Source organism: Coenobita brevimanus, chromosome 67 (genome assembly GCF_032717465.1).
Source record: "Coenobita brevimanus isolate Jiangsu-jjx chromosome 67, ASM3271746v2, whole genome shotgun sequence".
Taxonomy (NCBI): domain Eukaryota; kingdom Metazoa; phylum Arthropoda; class Malacostraca; order Decapoda; family Coenobitidae; genus Coenobita; species Coenobita brevimanus.
This window is the reverse complement of record NC_137020.1, coordinates 20,597,670-20,605,823: the sequence shown is the minus strand read 5'-3', so window position 1 is coordinate 20,605,823 and position 8,154 is coordinate 20,597,670. Positions and strand designations below refer to the sequence as shown.

The following is an 8,154-nucleotide window of genomic DNA, read 5'->3' as shown; positions in this document are numbered from 1 at the left end:
CTCTTTCAACTGCTGCTGTTCTTCCTTTATTTCCCTCATGAAAGCATCCAGCTGCCCCTGCATCCTCATTTATAATTCCCTCTGTTGCTCCTGTAATGCCTCCTGAAGCTTTTCATATCATTCTTTCTGTTCTTCATTCTGTTCCTGCAGTTGTACACTTTGTGTGTCTAAATGTTCTTTAAGCTCTTTCTTTTGTGCCTATAATTGTCCTTTGAGTTCGTTTCTGAGCTCTTTCTGTTCTTCACTTAGTGTCTGTAATTGTTCTTGGAGTTGTTTCTTCCCTTCATTCTGTGCCTGTATTAGCTTCACGATTGTCGCCAGGGAAATTTCCTCCTCCTGCCCAGCTTGAGACCTTGTCTTCACACCTTCTGCTTCCATGTCAGGTTACATTGCAGCACTGAAATTATCCCACACTCCTGACACCAGTGTTACGTCCTCGTCCCACACTGCCACAGGCTCCAACAGCAGTAGTTCAGTACAGGAAGGACATTGCCCAGTGAGTTGTTCCTTTCATGGTCGGCCTTTAGGTGTACAGTACAAGATCAGCTGAGGCAAAAATCAACACTGGCTCCTTGAAGTTCACTGTCTTTATTTTCCAAATAATTCCACTTAATGCCTTCCAACTTCACTGTTCTCACAAGCACTGGAGCTATACACACTTTACTAACTGCTATTACATTTAATGCTTAACAACACTTCACAGTTATTAAACTTAATGCTTGACACTTCACTGTTTTCTCAAGTACCAATGATATACAAACTTCAGTAACCCGTCACTGTTTGCCAATGTTTTCACAAGTACCCAAAAAATATACAATCTTCACTGATACTGCACTACACTCAGACTGAACCAGAACCGACTGCACTTCACTCAAACTGACCTGACACCCGACTAAACTCATTCTAGTCTCTACTTCATCCTTACATAAGCTTGCATTATTCGAGAAATGTCTACATTCTACAAGAACAACAGTTGCCAACTCGGAGATACCAAAACATGCCAGAGCTGTCTTACATTACATAACACTCTAAATCATTAACCATTGGAACTTAAATTACATAATTCAAGAAGCAATCACTTAATTCCATAGGAACTTAAATTACATAATTCAACAAGCAATCACTTAAATAAAACTTTATAAAGAAAAGAGCAGAAAAATTAATGCCTACCTTACTTTGTTTTGTTTGTTTTATCGTGGCTTAATGGCCATCGCCTCCAACGTGGGGCATTAGGCCAGCCAGGGTAAATGAACAAAATGTAGCCACTCCCTCACTGTGCACCACCGACGATCTAAGGAGCCAGACGAGGTGGGAGCATGTGATAAAATGCTCTGAGGCCGGCTAGACGCACCTCCTCCCCCCTGACAATCAGCTCAGGTCTTATGTCCTCACCCTGGTCGGCAGCTCGGAGCAGATCATAAAGGGTGGTATATGTCGTTGATTCGAGCTGGTACGACCGGGTGTGAGCGCTGAGAGCCAGGAGGTGTCTATGGGAGGCCACGTCTAGCTGATCCTTTTGGTCGATGATGGGACGGCGAGATGGGGCGCCCTCCTCTGTCTGAGGAGGGGAGGACTCACCAACTTCCTCCTCAGTCAAGGAGCCGGTTGACGTTTCCTCGACCATGGAGGCGGTGTCAGTTGAGTCCCGCTCCCCCTCAGACATTGCTGGTGGATGGTGGATTTCCGCTGTGGTCACGGTAGTTGTAGCATTGGTCGGTTCCGGGGCCGGGTCAGTATCCTTAGAGGCAGTCCGTCAGGTGAGGGGGGCCACCAGCCTAAGCCTCTTCCTCGGCATTTGACGAGGAGCAGCAGATCGTGGCTGCGATCGTTGAGCCTGACTCTCCTGTCGGGGAGGGACAGAGTGTATATCACGGGCAAAGCACTCGGGGATGATAAGCCTAGGCAGCCCATTCTCCTCAAAGATCTTCAGGAGGAGAATGCGCAAAGCCCTCTTATCATCCCCACAAAAAGCCTTCGCTGTCGCGATACACATCTCCACGACGAGGTTCAACTGTCAAGAACTCCCAGGATCCCTGGCTTGATGTTCCCAGGCCATGAGGTGCCGCCGTGCATGGGCAGAACCCTGCACGGCTACACCACCCGGCCCAGTAACATCTCGAGCCTCAGGACCCTTGGGGGTTCTAAACAGATTGAACTCCACCGATTCTCCATCACCTAGGGAGCATTGGAGGTGCCGTGGGTTTGGTTTAACTATCGCCTGGCGGTGCACAAATACATCAACACCAGAATCCTGGCGCTTGATGAATCCGTACACCACCAGTACGTTAAACCAAACCACAGTCCCCGGGATCTTCTTAGCTACAGGTGACTGTGGCTGGCTGGATGCCCCCCTCAACGGGTCGCAGGCAATGTTGGCAAGTCTGTCTTCCATGGCTGCTCTCCGATCTCTCTCACTTACGAAATAACTACGTTCACTAACTGCATGCTAACTGGCAACTCTGACTCGTACAGAAACACTGTAAACATCGGAAAACGTCGAGAGACATCACGGCACCTAACTGGCAAATCTTGCTTCTAAACAATAGTTTTGAATGGTGAGTTGCATGCAAAGGTAGAGTTTTTTTAAGTATTTAGGGTCACGGGTTGCTGTGGATGGAAGAATAGATGCAGAAGTGAAGTTTAGAATGAATAAAGTAGGAAAGGTGCTGGGAGGAATGAAAAAAAGTGTTTACATGTCGTTTGCTTAGAATGGATGTAAAGAGAAGGCTGTATGAGGGTGTTGTGGTACCAACTGAGCTATATGGGGCTGAATCATGAAATATGGGTGTAGGAGAGAGAAAAAGTTTGAATGTAATGGAGATGAGGTGTCTGAGGAGTATGCGTGGAGTGACGCATATGGATCGAGTGAGAAATGATGAAGTGCGAAGGAGAACTGGAGTTGTGTGGGAGATGGCTGATTGAGTTGAGCAGAGGGTGTTGCAATGGTTTGGGCATATGGAGAGAGTGGATAATGAGCAACTGGTGAAAAAGATAACTATGTCTGATGTAAGAGGTGTAAGGCTGAGAGGAAGACCATGAATAGGATGGATGGACAGTGTGAAGAGAGTGTTGGATGCGAGAGGGATGTCTGTTGTGCAAGGAAGAGTGGCTGTGCGTGATAGAAATGAATGGAGAGAAATTGTGAATGAATAAATGATGACACAGTCCTGAGGGAATATTCTCCCGCATTTCGTGTCATTAGTTGATCAGGTCAGGTGCAGGTATGGAGATGGGTCCATTATGATGTGGCAGGGGTAAACCAGCTCTGCTGTCCGGCCCTGCTGCGGATGTCACTGATTGCACTGCGCAGTTGACCCTCCTGCGGTGTGGTGCAGTGAAGATCTGTCCCTTCTCCCATTTGGGGCTAAGATGCGAATGAATGTGTTTGAGTGGATGAGTTAACTGGGAGTGTGTCATCCTGTCTCGGCTACCTCCCTTGCTTTGGGGGAAGCAGCCTAAGTATATAGAAAGGTAGATAGATGTAAACCACGTGACAAGATTCTGTGGTAATGTACAAGGAAATATACTGGATTTGATTTTGACTGGTGCTGATGCGTTTATTGATAACACTAAGCTAGAGAGTCCACTGAACAAGAGTGACTATGCCGTCATTTGTTTTGAATGCAAGCTGGAGGTTCCTTTGGAAATTAGAAGGCAAAAGATTTTCCCATTGAAAAGGGGGAACTATGAAAAACTTGGAGAAAAACTTGATATAGATTGAGGGAACTTTCTTGAAACTTAACAGTGGATGATAAAATTGAATACTTTTAAGGAGAGGGTGCTCAGTGTTGTGTAAAACTGTATCCCGAAGAAGGTTGCTGGAAGCTGGTCTGGACGTGTAGAAACAAATATTGCTCTACTTATGAACATGAGATTATGACATAATTATGTTTAAGAAGAAACACAGGCTTTGGGAGAGATTACAAAAACTGAAGGTGAATACCCAGTGGCATGCATTAGGATGCTGAAAACTGAATACAGGAGGGTAAGCATCCAGCTCAGGAAGGCAACAAGAAGTGCTAAAGACCAAAAAGAAACTTATGATTGTCAAGAACTACCCCAAACCTTTTTGTAAATAGGCCATGTGCAGTCAAAAACCAAGACCAGAGGTAGGGTAAATAAATTATTCAGTGGGGACAGGCATTATAGGTATTCTGATAATAATGAGAAAGCCGAGTTATTGTTAGATCATTTTCAAGATTTATGTGCATGAACCTAAGAGTGAACTAGTTGACCTAACATCAAGAGATGTTCCAGAACTTATTGATCTGCAGGTATATAAGAGTAAGATGTAGAAGTTCTTGAGGAAGATTAAAATGAATAAATCTCCTGGATCTGATGGTATCAACCCCGGGGCCATGCAGGAAGCTTCATTATAGTTATAAGTTCCTTTGTGTTAACTGTTTAACCACTTATTAAGCAAGGGAGAATTTCCAAATGAGTGGATGGAGGCGTTGTTGCGGCATTTGAAATGCCCCATGTTACCCAGATAGCTAGAGACCACTGAGTTTGACATGTGTCGTTTGTAAAATGACGGAATCATTGATCAATGAGGTTTTAAGTCATGTGGAGAGCGAAAAGCTTTTTGTTACTAAACAGTTTGGTTCTTACCTGGGTGCTCTACAGTTCTCAGTTGATGAAGGTACGTACATAATAGCTGGACACTCCTTTGGATGAAGGCAAGACGGTCAACGTTTTTTACTGTGATTTTAGTGAGGCATTCTACTGGGAGTCGCATAAACTCTTGTTATATAAGATGGGTAGCTACAGCGTCGAAAGTAAATTTGTGAAGTGAGTTGAACAGTTTTTAAGTAACAGGTAGTAGAAGGTAGTAGTTGAAGGAAATCCTTCTCACTAGAAGAGAGTTACAGGAGGAGTCTTTCAGGGGGGTCAGTGCTCAAAGCATTACTGTTTGTGCCGTTATCTATACGATCTTCCTTAGAGCACAGCAAATGCGAGTGACATCTGTTCGTATGTTGATGACAATAAATTATTCAAGAGTATCCAAAATCATGAAGAGTGTATTGATCTGCAGCAGGATCTGGACAGAATGGTAGAGTAGTCAAACATGTAGCTATTGAGATTTTCATCCTGATAAATGTAAAATTATGCAAATTGCGCAAACCAGAGTTGTGCGGTAATTATATAATACTGATAGGATGCTGCTTAAGTCTAACTCTGAGAAGACAATGGAGTAACTGTTGATGAAAACTTCAAATTCACTTAGCATTTTGATGAAAAGATCAATGAAGCTAATAAAATAATGGGTGTAATTTTAAGGACATTTGATAATTTATATCTGGAAATTTTCAAGCCTTTATGTACTATTTTAGTCCCGCCCCATCTCGAGTACGCCAGTCAAGCTTGGAATCCCCACATGGTGCAAGATATTGAGGCAGTTGCAAATGTCAAAAGATGAGCTACTAGACTGATGTTTGGGAAAAGGAATGTATTTTATAAAGACAGATACAGAACGCTCAAGATACCCACTTTGGCCTTCAGGAAGGGCCAGTGATGACATGATCGAGACCTGTAAAATAGTGAGAGGCATGTATGATCAGGAGTACTGTAATGATCTCCTTCAGTTGAGGGATAACTCTACTACCATACTAGATACCCAGGCTGGAAGTCAGGAAGTACCCCTTTACACACAGGATTGTTAACAGCTGAAATCACTTGGAGGATTACGTCCCAGGAGCTGAAACTGTTGAGCAGTTTAAGAGAAGACTAGACAAGTACTGGAAAACTCAGGAACTAAAATACAACCACAGTGCACATATATTGCCATCAACTCATATTCACGGGCAAATGAGGTCATGGATAATGAGTTGGAGACACAGGCTGTTTAGTCTCTTCCAGTACGTCATCTGTGAGTAAGCCTGATTCAGTCTACGTCAACCTGAGTGGACATTACAGGAACCGAACTGCCTTGGTATACCATACCTGATCAACTAGAAGAAAGACTGGTGTGCATCCAGTAGAACATGTCACACTAAGAAGTGGTGCTGTCTCCATATATATATATATATATATATATATATATATATATATATATATATATATATATATATATATATATATATATATATATATATATATATGAATGCAGTGGAAATGAGACATTATTGTGATATTTTGGTTGCGCAGGTTTGACTGGATAAGAAATGTGTAGAATAAGGTAGTTATTGGTAGGTAGATCCTGACAGAATGGCTTTGCCTAGTTAATTAAAAAAAAAAAAAAAACTGATGGAAAGGTGAGGCAAGAAGAGGCCTAGAAAGCCATTAAGCTCATAGGTTGATAAACTAAATAACTATGTGCGACAATATAAGGTATGGGATGGAAGAATGTGTAAAATGGGTACTGGAATATATGGATGGAGTATAAATGGAGACACAATATATTTTTTTCACTTTGCATTCGACGAAATATTCAGTACCTGTAACACGGAGTAGGGAATCTATAAGATTTGATAGATGGGTAAATTGAAGTTCATTGCATTTCCCTGGGGATTCTCCTGGTACTTCAGTTATTTTCATGTAGTCTTATTCACACTAAAGGAGTTAATTTAGGGAAAAACGGATTATCACTTTTCCTGCGATGGTGATTTTATTTTTGCTACCGACGAACAGTTCTGTTTAGATTCTGAAAGTCATCTGGTAGGGATGAAATTAATGAAACTTTTGTCGAAATCATCACGTTCGAAAAGTCTCCCAAGTAGAGTCGAATGGTTTGGAGACAGAATGATATGCAATAAATGATGTCATTAAATGGCTCTTATTAAAAATGCAGCTATTAAATAAACACTACAGTTACTTAAAAAAATACAGTTACTTACAAAAACTACAGTTTTGAAAAACAAAGATGCGCCTTAAAAGTACAGTGATCTATAGCAAATAAGGTCCTACGAAAATTAAATGAACTTAAAATATATACCGTCAAAATATTTTATCATGTCTTCCCTTACAATGATGCCGGGGATAATTAGCATAATTTATCGCAATGTACAGCACCAAATATATATCTCTGTACAAATTATTTAATAGTTTCGCAATATTAAAATTGTGGAACAGCTGCATAAATGTTGTGTATGTAAAACTTCAGATATATATATATATATATATATATATATATATATATATATATATATATATATGTATGTAGTATATATATATATAGATAGGTAGATGGATAGATAGATATAGATACAGATATATATATATATATATATATATATATATATATATATATATATATATATATATATATATATATATATATATATATATATACGCAGAAGAAATAAAAATTAAAGCTTAGGGTGAATTTGACATATAAGCTTCACCTACTTCATAAACAACAGTAAGTGAAATTATGGGAGATCTTAGATCAAAATAAAATACCTAAAAAAACTCGACCAACAACCCTCATAAATAATAGCAAGCCAGTCAAAAGATATACGTGCAAATAAATGGTGGTATGTAGGGGCACCCAGCATCCACTCACTTGATGTAGTGCTGACTACTTCTTCCTTCACGTCTATAATTCTTTCTTTGTGTGCGTGTGTGTGTGTGTGTGTGTGTGTGTGTGTGTGTGTGTGTGTGTGTGTGTGTGTGTGTGTGTACCGTCCTTTGTTCCTATTTTCTCTATTCCTTCGTGTCACTTTAAATTGGTCTTTCTTCCACTTTAGGTGGCTCAGCACCAAAGTGACAAGCCAAATGCTTTCCTGTAACCAAGGAAACTGTTTACAAATCTGGGTGGTAAACATATAAGGAAATAACAGAGCGACGTTAAGCCTACTATGGTTCCCCTGTTAACTGGGTCGAGAAACTCAAATGCAGCGTCCAACCTGAAACCAAACTTTCACACTCGTCCCGACACATCGTTAAAACGATACGGTTCGGTTCACTGTACAGGATGGACCTGCAGGGGCAATTGGTCGCCTGCGGTCGATGGGTCTGCACGATCATATAAACTGGAGTTACACAAAACTGCAACAACAAGTACATTGTGCCAATAAAGTTTACTTACAAAGCGTCCACTTTGTGCCTCAGGGGAGATTGTTTGGGGAAGAACATATGGAACCATCCATGGTCTCCTTCAGCAGAAACTAGGTATAGTGGGCAGGTTCTTGTCTGTGGCACAGGCATGTAAAG

General features: G+C 41.2%; 1 pseudogene; it reads right to left on the bottom strand.

The window, feature by feature from the left end:
- Positions 1-1,753: 1,753 nt before the first annotated feature.
- On the bottom strand, positions 1,754-2,392 carry LOC145405585 (cold shock-like protein CspA pseudogene; annotated as a pseudogene).
- Positions 2,393-8,154: the final 5,762 nt, after the last annotated feature.